This window comes from Ovis aries, chromosome 8, assembly GCF_016772045.2.
Source record: "Ovis aries strain OAR_USU_Benz2616 breed Rambouillet chromosome 8, ARS-UI_Ramb_v3.0, whole genome shotgun sequence".
In the NCBI taxonomy this organism is placed as follows: Eukaryota; Metazoa; Chordata; class Mammalia; order Artiodactyla; family Bovidae; genus Ovis; species Ovis aries.
Window position 1 is genome coordinate 86545900 of NC_056061.1, and position 15835 is coordinate 86561734.

Genomic DNA, 15835 nt, shown 5'->3' on the forward strand with positions numbered 1-15835 from the left:
TGAAGGCAGGAGGAGAAGGGGACAACAGAGGATGAGATGGCTGGATGGCATCACCAACTCAATGGATATGAGTTTGAACAAGCTCCAGGAGTTGGTGATGGACAGGGAGGCCTGGTGTGCTGTAGTCCATGGGGTCGCAAAGAGTCAGACCTGACTGAGCCACTGAACTGAACTGATAACAGATAGGAATTTTAAGAAATTAAATAGACTTGTGAGGGTGTGTTTTCAGTCAAGGGAGCTCTGACTTGGAGACCCTGAACTGACTGCAGGCAGACCACGGCCTTCTGTGGTGGTTGCACAGACAGTCGGCTCTCCTGTTTCTGGTCAAGCTGTGACTCAGATGCTAATCTGAGTCTCAACTGGGTGGTGACTGTGGGAGGCCTCCTTGCGGGGTCTCCTCAGAGCCTCCAGCAGCTTGAAGGATGGGCCTTAGTGGGTTTGAGCCACATACCACCAAGAGGGGTAATGATTCTGTATCTATTTATGCATAAATTAATGAAATTTGTGTGTTTAATTTTTTTGATCAAAGCCATGCAACATCATTTTGAAACATTTCCTGAATATTCACACTGCTTTCCTGAGTTTTATACAAAATGCCCTTCTGAAATACTTTCTAAGCAATGCATTCCCCCTTCCCCCCAGAGGCAATCTGAAACACTTTTGTGACCCTTTCACTAAATTTTTCTTTAAAACCTAGATACAGTTCCTTTAAACTTAGATATAGTCAGGTGCCTATGCCTTCAGAAAAGAAATAAGTGACTATGAAATAATGCTGAGCTGATACAATTCCCTGTCTTTGCATCGGATGAAAGATTGTTAGCAATTTCTCTGTGAACAGTTTTTGTCTTCATTTTTAATGATGAAACTGATTTTAAAGACACCCTGGTTGTAAGCTAAGCTAAGCATACGTAATGCTTAGATCATAACAACAGTTACATAAATAGACCATGGTCAGTTATTATTATATGGACTTCCAATAACCAAGAATCAAGAAATCAGATTTTTTTTTTTAATTTTGTATGGGAGCTAGGAAACCATGTTCTGCATCTTACTCTAAATGTGAAGTAAACAGATAAGCATCCACAATTAACAACTGATTTTCAGTCTATCACGCCAGTGTGTAGTGGAGTCTTCTCTGTGTGGAAAGGGAAGTTGGAGACTCACACTGGGCTCTCTGTCCCTTCCCCTGGAGCTGCAGCCAGGCTGTGAAGGCTGAGACAAGATTTCTCAGCCTTCTTTACACCCTCTGAAGATAACTGACGAGCCAGGTCCAGTACGTCTCAAATTCATCACGAAGTTTCAATAATAACAAACACGACCTTACTCTTTTTATATATTACGACTTACAAATAAATACCAGGTGAGGGCTAATGTTTTTTACAAAAGAAAAAAAAAAAAGTACACTTTTAAACCTAACACCTGAGGCACAAACATTCAAGATGGTTACAGAGCCAGCAGTTGGTGCCAGCAGGGTCTTGACCCTCTGCTCTGGTATTCTGTGTTCACAGGAGGACAGAACAGAAGATGATTAAAGGTTGGAAAGATGGCTGTTCCTGGCAGTGTGGTATTAAGGCCATTAATACGTCTGCATTTCAGCTCCAGTGTGCCCATACATTATTCTATCTATTAAAATATCATAAAGATTCCCTATAATTAAAGATGACTTAGAGTCTAAGCCATAACTAGATGTAATTTCATGCAAACACATTTAGGGTGAATTCATTTTAAAGTAGAATTTAGCTAGTCTAATGAAAACATTATCTACTGGGCACTGAAAAAAAAAAAGAGACATTCTATATGGTCAATGCAATATAAACCCCGACAACCTTCTTACGCATTCATACTCAATTCATCTGTGCTGAAGGAATATGTACAGAGCACTGCCTAAAAGAAAATGTTGGCCAGTTCTTTGTTTTCCAATAAAAGATTTATTTCCAATATGGAAACGTTGTCCTTAATTTTCTTCATCAGTGGGAATAGCCGGGCAGCCCGCCCTCATTTTTCAATCATGTTTTATTTCACATTTGTACCGACTTGACACCACAGTTACATCTGCAACTCCTGAAAGCAAAGATGAAACTTTGTTCCTGCTTTTGTGTTGAGCTGTACAATCTATTTCTCTCCTGGCAACAGATTTTAAATCTCTCTTCCTCCCCCCTCCCTTTTCTTCCTTTTCATGGGAACTGTTTGGTGAGCGCCGACAAAGCGCTGTGTGTGTGTTTTTTTCCCCCTTTGCCTGGTTTCTGTGTCGGTGTGTGCAGGCACGCATTCATTAACGTAATTCCTCAACAGCCAACAAGAGCGCATCATAAACCCGGGAGGAAAAAGCCTCATAAATATTTAGATGCTCCTTCTACCTTCCAAACGAGAGTGAAAAAGCGTCTTTAGCGAGGAGTTGGTCTGGGTTAATCTGCATGTGAATCAAGAAGAGGGACAAAAGGATGAAAAGGTGATGGAAACTCGAATACAAACCCTCTGGTCTCCAGGGGGTCATTCATCTTGTTCACGTCGATACCCTAGCGAGGCTTGGCTTTTTTCTGCGCATGAGCAAACAGAGCGGCTTCCAAAGACAGCTGGCGCAGGGTGTGTGTGCTTTGTTCTGTCTTGTAGTTTTTTAAGCCACGAAATTGCTGGACACTTTATATTTGATTTCTTCATTCTTCTTCGTCGCTGCTATACATAGGAACGATGCCTCTCTCTTTAGTGATGTATGCAAATATACGAGGCAAGAAGTATGCACAAGATTTTTCTGTGTGGCAAAATATACGTGAAGCTTACCACTGTAACATTTTTTTTTTTTAATGTGTACAATCCAATGGCATTGACCACAATCACAGCGTTGTGTAACTGCCACCGCTGTCTATTTCTGGAACTTTTTCATCACCCCAAACAGAAGTTCTGTACACATTAAACAACTCCAGACTCTCCCCTCCCCCAACATGAACAGCATTTTTTTTTTTTTTTTTCCTCTCTTAAACTCTGTCTCTAAAGTCCCCATATAGAGTTAGAACTCCTGGCACTCGATTTGGAAGGGACTTGGGTGTGCAAAGCACGGAAGAATGGAAGGTAAAGATAAAGAAGTGACATAAAACTGGAAAAGTCTTTTCCCTTAAGTGTGATTTCCCTGAGCGAATGAGCTCAAAGCCTGGGAAGGAATATGCGGAAAGAAAAGTTGGGTGCCAAATGGCCTGTCGCTTTCACCAGAATGAAAGAGAATGATAGTGGAAGGTTAGCAGCTTCTGAAAACGCTCCATTTATTTTTCTAAGAAATTGGTTTAAGTAAAATTTTCAAAACAAAATTCAAAGAGAAAACCTTGTACTACCTGATATTATTTGAGACAAAAAGCTGGATTTTATATTTTATAGAATTACTCCACCAAATATTGGGGGGGCACACTACACTTGACTGAAAACTGAAGTGAAGGCCAGGAAGATAACCAGCTGTAAAAGATTCAATTAATTTATGTTGTTATTTCTCATTTTGCAAATCTCTGGAGTTGCAAATATGTTTCTTTAAATGAAAAACATATTTAGGTGTTATTGGTCAAATTCCGTTACAAGGTAACATATTATGTAGGAAGTTTGCAATCCCCACCCCCAAATTCACCACTTATTTTAAGAAATTTTTAATATAAGTTTGGTGTAATTAAAAAAATACATCTTGTAATAACCTATAATGGAAAAGAACTGAAAAACACACACATACGAATTCTTTGTGTGTGTATATATGTATATATAAACTGAATCACTTTTCTGTCCACCTTAAACTAACAGAAAGTTGTCAACCAACTAAACTTAATTTAAAAAAAAAAATTTGGGCAGTCCGATTGAGTTTGTTTTAATGGCATTTTGTTTCTGTAGAACCTAGAGACAGTCTCCCTTAGAATGAGTATGAATTGAGACCACATGAAAGAGACTAATATTCTTCTTTCCTCAGTGGAAGTCATGCTTGTTACTATCACTAATTATTTAAGGAATTTTAATATTTTATATAATGTGAAGATAGGATTATCAAGAGGATTTTCGAGGCCAATGTGGGTGGGGGTTGTTGGAGAGAACTTGCAGTCAGAGGACCCAGGGAACTAGCCGAAGGGGTAACGATGGTAAATTGGGAACTTGCAGTCATTACTATTATTTAATGGCGGAGGGGGGGAAACCAGTTTCCAATTAGCTTAACCAAAAAGGCTCACTGATCAAGGTGACTGGGAAACAGGAGTCAGACAATAACAAAGGCGGGAGCTCAAAGGGTGTAAGGAAGCATTCTGCCGTACTGGCGCGCTCTCCATGTGGGCATCTTTTTTTGATGAGCTCTTTCCATGTAGCAGTTAACACCGTGCCCACTACTTCCCTAAAATATCCTTTCCCACAACCACCAAGAAGTCCTGTTTTCCTAATGCTTCCGGTGGGCATGGTGGTAATGATTGATTAGCCTGCCTCGGTCCGGTGGTTCTGTGGGAAAGGTGGGGAGTCCTGTGTGCCCTGCTGAGGGTGGCAGAGGTATTAAGCCACACCAAAATCACATGCATTTCCCACTCTATGGGGGGGTCTTCACGGAAAGGCGGAGAGGGGGAGAGGAAATATGCTGAGTAGACAGCTATCGCTCCAACAGTTCACTACAAAATCGATCCTTCATTCAGCTCAGTATTCATGAGCTGTATTGGTAAGGACGAGCTGGGATGCTAGCCAAATGCATATTAATTTAACTACAATAAAAATGTCTCCTTTCTAGGTAACAGAATTGTGCAGGTGAAGAGGTCTGTTGAAAGGGCCCTTCTCCAGGCAGTGCTTTTGGGACGCAGACCTTCAAGTGTCCATCTACAGGCCCCAGACGATGGTGGAGGACACCCCTCAGCTCATATTCTAGAGATGAGAACTCAGTCATGTGGCCCATATGTAACTTCAAGAGTGGTGGAAGTGTAGATGAGCTGCGTGCCCAGGAAGAAGAGGAAATCGTTTTGATGAACCGCTACTGATCTCTGCCTCATCAGTCACCACTGTCCTACACATGGGCTGCAAACCAGAGACACGTGTAGTGGCCTAATCCAGGCAGCTACTCAGTTCTTCCTCTGTGCCAGGGGCTGTTTCAGGGGCTCTGCATGTATCACCTCACACCTTCCCCCTCATCAGCCTGAGATGAAGAATCAGTAGCACAAGGGAGGCTGCCAACTTGCCCAAGGTCGCAAAACAAGCAACTGCTGGAACCAGGATCTGATACAAAACAGGCTAAAGACACAGGTGATGTTTGTAAAAGTTGTGCAGGGAAACAGTGGTAGTCCCGAGGCTCCAGAAGGCTCTTTCCTACTGAGTCCACAGGACCGCTGTGGGGGCCTGGATCCCTTTTTTTAATCAGAGCACTTGTTGAACCAGCCAAATTCACACCAGGGCGGGATGAACTGTCAAGGCCACCTGCACAGGTCACCTTCCGACCACCTTTCCATCAGGATCTGCGCACCCTTTCCCTGTCCCGGGCCTCAGGCTGAGTTAGTCGCTCCCTGCTCCACATCCTGAAGGACTTCAATCGTAATCCCATCAAAAGCCCACTGCTTTGTAACTGTTTACTCCTCCCTTTTGCCACCATGTAAATTTCTTGAATGCAGAGACAATGACTCACTTTGTCTCATCAACGATGCGTCGTATCAATGCATGAAACCGAGAAACGTGCCCTAATAGTGGTAACTGGATGTTGACAATAATTCTAATAGCCAAGGTGTGTTGAGAGACGCTTTCTTCCCAGCATGGCTGAGGGCTCCATCATCATTGTCTTCCTTTATCTTCGCAGTAACACTCTGAAAAGTGAAAGTGAAGTCGCTCAGTCGTGTCTGACTCTTTGTGACCCATGGACTGTAGCCTACCTCACTCCTCCATCCATGGAGTGGCCATTTCCTTCTCCAGAGGATCTTCCCAACCCAGGGATCGAACCCGGGTCTCCCGCGTTGTAAGCAGACATTTTACTGTTTGAGCCACCAGGGAAGTCCTAACACTCTGAAGGGGGTATTGTCAGGGTCCTCCTTTTGTAGCCGGGGAGAATGAGCATGGCTGAGCTCATGAGGTCTGCCCAGCCTCACAGCCGAGCTGGAGGTTGTCATCACAGCATCACCCTGCTGGGCCAGCTTTGGTCATGGAGATGCCCCAGAGAAGCAGGGAAGCAAGCACAAGGTCAGTGAAGAGGGTCCAGCGGGTAGCCTGGGGTTTCTGTGTGTGTGTAGGTGGGGCGGTAAGCCTAGATCCCCATGGCCTCCACCAAGAGGGGCTCCGTTAGGCAGACTGAAAGTCAGAACCAGCAGCTTCAAGTCCAGGAGAGAAGCCTTGGAGAGGAAGGAAGACAGGAGACGGTGTGCCTTTGTTGGGGGGTCAGAGAGTGGGCCTGGACTCCCCAGGTGCTAGGGCAGCACCCCCATAATGAGAAGGTGTCCTGGGGACCGCCCCTCTGGGAGAGATTAATAAGCACGTTCCGGAAGTCTCGGAAATGGTTGACCCAGGTCTTCATTGAAATGTAAATGAGGTCAGGCTCTGAACTCCTGGTGGACTTTCCTGAGAGTCTCTTCCAACCTTGTACTTTTCCCGTTTGTAATTTTTACGATGACCTTTCTGTAATGAAGACTCCTTCGTGCTTTTCCTAATTGGTGTTTGTTTTGGAGGCCGAGGGCCCGAGGGGAGGTTGAGGGCTGTGCTGTTCTCTGTGGGCCCCCGGGAGGACGGCCGGAGCTGGTGGAGAAGTAGGGAGGAGCTGGACAGGAGAAGTGAGTGGCCTCGATTCCAGGGGCTGACTGGGAGTAGACAAGGGGACAGGTGGGGCTGAGGGGCCAGCTGGGGACACAGGGGATGGGGTGGGGGGGGAGCTGGTGCTCTTCGGTCACTTCTAGGACTCACTTCTCAGACCCAGGACGCATCCGTATCACAGTGGATTTCACGTCGGTATCAGGCAGGAGCCAGAGCATGCACTTACCTCTTTATTACAAGTGCAGTTGACAGTAAATTAGGAGGGAAAGACACAAGCTTTGCAAATCTCCTTTGAAAGGATTTGGGGATCAGAGACACGGGACAGCTGAAATCACCTGAGGCTTAGCGTCACAAAGCGGGGAGTTCTGTTCTGTTTGCAGAGGCGGGGACAGGGGGGCACCGTTCCACAGGAACTGCTGGACCCTGGATGCTTCTGGCTGCTATGCAGATAAGGCCCAGGCAAAACCAATGATGAGGTTTAATTAGCATGAAGATCTTCCTTTGGACGCTTAGGAGGGAGAACATATAGTGAATGACAGCATTTTTCTTGTTTAGTCTTATGAGGTTGATCACCAATTTAATAACTAGATTCCAATAAGAAATGACAGGTCTGAGGACCCTTTTATTTTCATCTTTTCAGAAATGCTTTCTAATATGTTGCTATCATTAACCAGGACTTTTTCCTCAACAGTGTAGATCTCACCAACATTTTCAGTAACAGCACAGAATCTTAAAGCCCTCTGAGCCACCTCCAACCAATCTGAACTTGAAGGTCTATGGGAAGACCACAGCCACTGGGGCAGTCTGGGATTGAGAGTCGGATGGGCTGAAGACTGGGCCAGCAGGCAAGGACTGGTAGTTTTGTGTTTAGAACTTGAAAAATAAAACTGCTGTTCAGCTCATTTCCTGGCAGATTCGCCTTTTGGAAGTTGTTTCCTCGGTTTCTTTTCTTTCTCATGCAAGTGCCCTTTCCTGCCTTTATAGAATGACGTCGTTAATGAATGTTGCACAAAGTTGAGACTCCTGAAGATGGTTCAAATGAAGGATCAATGACAAATCTTCCACTAAGGATTTTTTTTTTTTTTTAAAGCTGTATTTGTTGGAAACCCAGCAGAGCTTCCCATCTAGAAAATGCAATGATAGACACTGAGAACAAAGTTATGGGATGCACACATCAGAGGGCCAACGTGCATAACTTAAGTCACGAACAGACGATTCTATGACATCGTACCAACAAGTTTCACAATTAAAGTAACTCATGGCACCTCTGAGACCGGGTAGACAGGCAGCTGGGGTGATAGGAAGTGACCCTCTGACCAAGATGACAGAGAAAACAAGAGAAGGCACAGGCAGAAAGGCAAGATATTGAACTTGAGACTGAATGGGGCAGGGGACCCACTGGAGAGAGGGTCTCTGAGCACTGAGCCCAGATCTGTGTCATCTGCAGGACAGCTCAGTGATGTGGTCGAGATTTTGCCTTGGGGAAGTCTGGTCTGAAAATAGGAGACTTAAGTTTTTTGCTGTGGTCTATAGCTTGACCCTCGCTTGGTGCATAATTGTTGTATACTAATTGTATACTAGTTACTAAGCCAGTTTTATAAAACTAGATATCCAGAGGAAGATTCTTATCAAGCCCTTATAACGTCAGGGATCCAGTTATAGCTCAGACTGACTCACACCCCCTAGGAATCTATTGATAATAACTCTGGCCCTCCTGCTAATAAGAAAACATGAGATGCAAATGTAAATTTTGTTCAGCATTAGTATTACAAGGGGCATGCGATTCACTGTGAAGCCAGACTCACAATTACAACACTGTCTATCTGAAAGATTCTTTTTTCAGCCACCTTGATTCATGTGTCCTGGCCTTCACTCTGAAATGATGCGCTGAAACCATTTGGCTACATTTGGCTACCCTGAAAACCTCTTAAGAGAAAGTGTTCGCTCCACTGGTAAACTGCTTGGAGGCTACACACACAGCCTGGGGCTGGGAGGTGACCGATCCATGGGACACTCCAGGCAAGAATACTGGAGCTGGTTGCCATGCCCTTCTCCAGGGGAACTTCCCGACCCAGGGATCGAACCCAGGCCTCCTGCATTGCAGGCAGCTTCTTTCCTCTCTGAGCCACCAGGGAAGCCCTACAGATCCCAGGGCAGTGGGCATCCTGGTCTCAGAGATCTAGTCTGGCTGACGCTGAGGCTCCTGGAGGTTCTCTTGCAGAGGTCAAGTTCACCTCCGGGAACCCAGCGCTGCCACGGTTTTCCAGCTGCTTCACGTGTAATTGAACAGCCTGGCTTGCAGGGGCCACCTGTGAATGTTTGCCTGCTCCCACCCTACTTGGCGATTTTAAGTTCCTCAAAACATGAACTATTTTTTTCCCCTTGATGTCTGATTTAAATAACGAGGGTGGTATTCATTGCTTTGCTTAGCGATGTCTGCTGGGACATAAGGAAGCATGGTTTTGCTTAGAGGGCCGGTGGGGCAGACGCCCCTACTCCTTCACTCAGCTGTGCCTGCTGGTTCGAGCCGCCCATGCTGGGCACTGGAGAAAGCCCCTGACCTGGCCCCGTGCAGTCCAACAGTTGCCCGGACGTCACATTTTAAGCCCTGGGCAGGCTCTCAACTGTCAGTGGAATGGAGGTTGCTGCAGGTACCGTGGGAGCCAGAAGGCAGGATCTTCCCAGGTCCCTCCTCTAACTCCAGCCTGGGGGTGGGGGACTCGAGACAGGGTGGGAGGGGACAGCGCCTCCTCTTCCCCATCTGCCCCACTGCTGCAGAGCTGTTTCTACCAGGTCTGGGAGAGCATGGAGGCCCTGGGCCAGCTCTGGATCTCCCGGGTTGCAGCTGACAACCCAGCCAGCCGGGGATCAAGGCTCCTTTTCATCAGGTTATTGTCCTTTTGCTTCCTAGTGTCAGCAGTCCTGGGAACAGGAAACGGTTTTGTGCAATGGGAAGTGACAGGAAACTGATGACTAACTACTTTTGAGCTTTGCAGATACAGTTTCAACGTACACAGAGATACTGACACACTTTCCGAGACACATGTGCATGGATAAATAAGAGCTAAATCTAGACCTTACTCTGGTCAGTTTTTAAGGCAGTGCTGTTTATTGACAGCTTCCTGTGCTCTTGGGACTCTGCTAGGCCCTTCAGTCCTTCACAGAATCCTGACAACCTCCTCGGGTTCCACGGTCAGCTTTTACAGGGGAGAAGAGAGTCCAAGGCAGCTGACGTCCTTGCTGGTAAGTGCCAGGACGTTCTCGGCTCCTGGTCTAGACGCCTGTCCTCAGCTGCCTCCTCTAAGGGCTGGCAAACTTCAGGCTGAATGTTCTGGGGCATGTTGCACTGCATGGGGGTGAAAGAATTCCTCCAAATCATCCGTGAGAAGAGTGTTCCCATGGCTTGGCAGGTCACTCCGTGGCCGGTATTATGGTATTATGATTTCATATGTTCACTGTGCAGAAGGAAGTACTTCTCAGGTCCCTGCTGGCACCGTCTTGAGTCTAGAGATGAAAGGCCTCTGTACCCCCACCAGGCCCCGAGCTTGCAGCCCGGATAGGGAGATGGCCAGCTCCTCCCATTCTGCTTGGTGTCTGCTCTGAAGCTCCAGCTGAATGGCCAGGCCCTGGTGATTAAGTGAAAGCATGCCTTCCTGAAATCAGGCCTCACACAGGCTGAAATGCAGAGACCTGGTCAGCTGCTGGGGAGGAGAAAGTCAAGTCCGGCCATCGGTGCCTAGAGGTCAAAGAGCCTGGTGTAGGGAAGGACCTGGGGCTTCCGCTCACCAGCAGCCAGGCGGCTGGAGAGGAGGCTGGTCCCCAGGGTGGGTGGTGGATTACCGCTGGCCTATCTGCTGATGGGACAGCTTAGGAGAGCGCCTCTGAACACCGTGAACCCGAGTCTTTCTTCCCTTTCCTCATTTCACAATTTAACAGTTTCGTGTTCTCGATTCCCTCCTTATATTCTCTCTGCTTTCCTGATAGCCTTACCTGGATGGGGAGATGACGGTAGCCCCGCCCACTGTGTGCTACCAAGCCGGCAGGCAACTTCCTGCTCCGACTTCATTCCAGACGACGCTAGAAATACAGGGCACTGGTTTTAGAACTGCGGGCACAAAATGCATTACTCATTTCACCAAGGTATGTTTTATTTCCATCTAGAAATGATGCCTACTGCCAATGGATATGAAGAAAATTTCATTGTAATTAATGCCAGTTATTCAAGTTGGTGGCCCTTGAAGATCTATAAAAGGCAGCTGAGACACAGTTTTACACGTGGATTTGAATAGAGTATTTAGGAAGCAGTAAATGCTGTCATCATCAGCCTGACTTTGGACAGTTCAGCCAGGGTATGTGAATGGCTCTATAGGACTGGGGAGAAAGCCAGGCAGCTGTACTTCTTTGGTGGGAACTATAAAGAGTTCACCATAAAGAGGATGAGTCATCATTTTTCAGCTCTGGAAACCTGTTTCTGAAAGCATTATTTGGTGAAAAGTAGAAAATAAGACTGAAGACTTTGGTATTTCATTGTAACCCAGTAAATATGATTTCTAGAAATCTTCTAATTTTGGATATGTGCTCAAAGAACTTACGCATATTTTAGGAAAAAATCTATGCATTTTAGGTGCAGTTAGTAGAAACTAGCAAACTCAAGCTTAATGGACGTGAAGACATGAAGCAAACAACCTTCCGACATGTAAATAAGCTGACACTAACAGAGATAATATTGAAAATGTCTTTAACAACTGGTATGGCAGGTGCGCAGATGAACTGAGAGCCTGCTGGCCAGGTGGGAGCAGGGTGCCAGGTGTCAGGATCAGGGGATTCTTGGGGGTTCTGGGAGAAGGGCTCGGTCTTGTGGCTAAGAGCTCAGAGCAGTAACTACGCTCTAGGGGGTGCTGAATATCAGTGTTGTTAATAATTACTTTTTTTTTAGTGTATTAAATTTTTGTGAATAATTGCTATTAATTTTATATCTAAATAAAGTTAAAGTGTCTCTGATAAAATATCATTGCTATACAAGTACTTCAATATTAAATCAAGAGGTACCACAGATTCAGGGGACCGTGGATGCTATGGGCCCACTGTCCCAAGTAGTCTGTTTCTTGCGGACTGAGACCATCTCACACTCTAGGAACCATTGCGTCACGTTGCAAAAGCTCTTCCCACAGTGACAGACACTGTGGCCCTTCCCTGTACTTCTGTTTCCTTGGTCACCAAGGGCAAGGATTTTCAGATGCTACTGTTTACTTAGGTAATTATTCTGGGGTGTGAGGAGATTAACAGCTGCTTGCCTTCTCTGGAGCTCAAATATGTCTGTGTTTCTTTTTGTTTGTTTGTTTGATTTATTCAAACAAATAATTATTGAAAGGAGATTACTTGTAAAGTATTTAAAAAGCAGAAAGAGCAACAGGCCTTGAAGTCTACCCTCTAGGAATTTTTACGTTCTCCTAGTATAGGTTTTCCACTAGAAACCCTAGATGCAATTGTTTAGTGTTCTGCTTTTATTAAGTTGTAATATGATTTTAAAAAAGGAGAAGATTTGGTTTTAACCCTTTGGAAATTATAAAAATAAGGCTGTCAGTCAAATGCATTATATTATTTAAGGGAGACAAAAATCCATACATATAATTTTATTTCAATGAGGAGTACAAAATTGGACAGCTAAGATTTTAAAATACATTTCTTTTTTTAAAAAATACATTTCTTATTGCTATTGCAAGACTACCCATCTGTACATGGGGTTATCCTAGGCACAGAAATTAAATGACAACAAAGTACTTGTGGATGTGGATGAAAACGCCTTATACAGAGTCACAGGATTTCAGAACCTCTAAAGACTTGCAAGATCACTCAGTTCAACTCTCAGGGACTGAGCTTCTCCTTCAGTGCCACACAGCTCCTTCGGCTACAACTGATAAAGCCTTTTTATACCCAGCCCAGCATTCCTTTCTCTATGTGACACCAGCAGTATTTCAATTAGACAGAAGAACTTGACATTTGAAAAGCTTGAGTATCACTATTGGTTAGAATACTGAAAAAAGACAGGCAGAGTTAGAAGATGACAGCACTTTAGCTATGAAAAGACAGACTGCTCAGGGCACCCAGATTTAAGTCGTAACAGGGGGCAGCAGGGTGCTGGAGGAAGTCACCCGGGACTTGGAAGGTCTGGTTTGAACATTGTCCCCAGAATTGTCCCCTAGTTGTGTGATGCATCATGTCATTTCGTTAACTCTCTGACCTGCTGGTTTTTCGCTATGAAGTAGGGGTAATACTCAGTTCAGAGCTGCTATGGACTCAGCGAGGTAGTAACTGAAGTGCTTGGGACTCCCTAGGGATTCAGTAAACATCAGCCCTCTGTCTCCCTGGTCCCACTGGGAGCGTGGCTTAGAAAGTACAATACGGAAGAGAAAAACTCTGGAAAAACAGAACCATCTACCATCAGTTGAATTTCAGTAAAGGATAACGGCATTTGACTAAACGGCTGGGACGTTAGTAGGCACACTTCCCATGCTCCTAAAATGTTCACTCACATGAGCTATTTAAAACTTAGTGCAGAAATTAGGAGTTACACAGTATCCGTTCAATATGTCAAAAAAATTTAACCACAGATTCATCCTGAAGGAAGGAGATCCTAAAGAACAACAACACATGAACCCGATCCAGGGAAACACTATGGAAATCGTTGCAATCATAAAACCTTGAATGTCGGAAAGGTGATCAAAACACAGCGAGCATTTAATTGACTACCATAGCCCTATAATTAACAGATAATTGTCTTTTTAGTTAGTGTCTGTCAAAATATGGAATGAAGATTGGATTTCATGGCACAAGGGCCTGCATCTTGGCTGGGAATGGTTTTACCTCTAAAGTTTCCTTCAGGGTCAAATGAGTAGAAACCTGATACTACCAGCTAACATCTAACCCCAGCAGACGTTTAAACTCAGTGTTAGTATTACATCTTCAAGGATCCTGTTAGTGGTTTAAAAGGTGGCACAGTTAACATTAGACGGGAGTAGTGCCTTTTATTTTACAAATGCTATATTTATGCTAGGAGATATAAATATACCTCACTGAAGGAATCCAAATCCACAGTACCATTTTATTGATCTTTTTTTTTGTATTAAAAACAATTCCCAAAGCTCTTCTCTAGGAACACACTAGCTTGTTCTTTACAGAAACTCCTATTGTAAAGTTTGTAAGTCTATACTTTCCCATTTTCAAAGTTTTTCTCTATGCCCTTCCTCAGTTCTGTTGCTCTTCCCCAAGCAAGACAGCAAACTCAGCTCCCCATGCTGCTACTGCTGCTAAGTCACTCCAGTCGTGTCCGACTCTGTGCAACCCCATAGACGGCAGCCCACCAGGCTCCCCCATCCCTGGGATTCTCCAGGCAAGAACACTGGAGTGGGTTGCCATTTCCTTCTCCAATGCATGAAAGTGAAAAGTGAAAGTGAAGTCGCTCAGCTGTACCCCCCTCTTCGTGACCCCATGGACTATAGCCCACCAGGCTCCTCCGTCCATGGGATTTTCCAGGCAAGAGTATTGGAGTGGGGTGCCATTGCCTTCTCCGCCCCACGAAGACTCACTCAGGTACTCATTTCCATTTGTAAGGCACCGTGTCTTAAGCATCCGCACTTTTCATATGTATGTGATATTGGCTCCCAGCTTAGTCTGTAAGCACCTTAGGGTTAATGAGAGGTATTTAGCTATAACGGGAACTCAAATATTTGTTAAGATATTCACGCTTAAAATGTGTCATTTTCAACCTTTTAAACAGCAGCTGGTAAACCATCTCACAATTTAAAAGGATACTCACAAAATCTATTCAGGTGATAAACTTTACAAAGATATTGGGAAAAGTCCATTCCCTTTTTGGACACTCTAAGGATTAAGACTTAAAAACAGAACATTTAGGACAAAAAGCCGTCAGAGGCTGATGCTTAACGTAGAAGAAGCATTTTCCTTCCTGTGAGAACTCCATGGTGCTGATGCAAAAAAAATACTATAACTTTTTATTTTTAAACGTCAAGAATGGCAACAAATAACGCCAGTCAAATTTAAGAGAACAGAAAGTGTTATTTCCACTCATGGTTAATTACTGATAGATATGGGAACATTTTTAGTGTCAATATATTAGATGACATGGGCCTCCAGGGTAGCTCCAGACAGTAAAGAATCTGCCTGGCTTCTCAGGTGGTGCTAGTGGTCAAGAACCCGCCTCCCAACGCAGGAGACGCAAGAGACGTGTGTTTGATCCCTGAGTCGGGAAGGTCCCCTTGAGAAGGAAATGGCAACCCATTCCAGTATCCTTGCCTGGAAAATTCCAGGGACAGAGGAGCCTGGTGGGCCATGGTCCATGGGGCTGCAAAGAGTGGGACACGACTCAGTGATTGAGCAATATTAGATGACATAATTTCTCAGTGAAAAAAAGTTTTATAAGGATCTTCAAATAGGAGCTCACTCACATATATTGTAACTTTCTGTGTAACATACAAATATGTTGTATCTTATTATGAATATCAAAAAGATGTTTTTGTAATAATATAGTCTTTTCACCGGAGAAGGCGATGGCACCCTACTCCAGTACTCTTGCCTGGAAAATCCCATGGACGGAGGAGCCTGGTAGGCTGCAGTCCATGGGGTCACTAAGAGTCGGACACGACTGAGCAACTTCACTTTCACTTTCACCCATTGGAGAAGGAAATGGCAACTCACTCCAGTGTTCTTGCCTGGAGAATCCCAGGGATGGGGGAGCCTGGTGGGCTGCCGTCTATGGGGTTGCACAGAGTTGGACACGACTGAAGCAACTTAGCAGCAGCAGCAGCAGTCTTTTCCACATTAACTTTTAGCTTTTTAAGCTACTGCAAGGCAAGCAATGTATTTCAAGAATTTCTGTTCCTCACTGTACTTGTCATTTGTTGTGTAATTAATGGTATAATACGTACACATCAAATATGTGCCAGGTAGGTAGGAGTCTGAGATAAAAGGAAGAGCTACTGTGGATACTGGTGGACAGTTGGGAGGCCTCACCCTGTCTGGACCCCGTTCTTCCCTGTATGGTCCAGCTACTTACTGCTCTAAAGCACTCTCTCTCTTTCTGAAATCTGGCTATTCA

The 15835-nt window shown here is 44.8% G+C and overlaps 1 long non-coding RNA gene across 1 annotated transcript; it reads left to right on the top strand.

Annotated features, from left to right (window-relative positions):
- Positions 1-4560: 4560 nt before the first annotated feature.
- Positions 4561-11726, top strand: LOC132660216 (uncharacterized). The gene is made up of 2 exons (XR_009601560.1): positions 4561-9963; positions 10705-11726. It is a non-coding gene; the product is annotated as an uncharacterized LOC132660216 (long non-coding RNA).
- The last annotated feature ends 4109 nt before the right edge of the window (positions 11727-15835 follow it).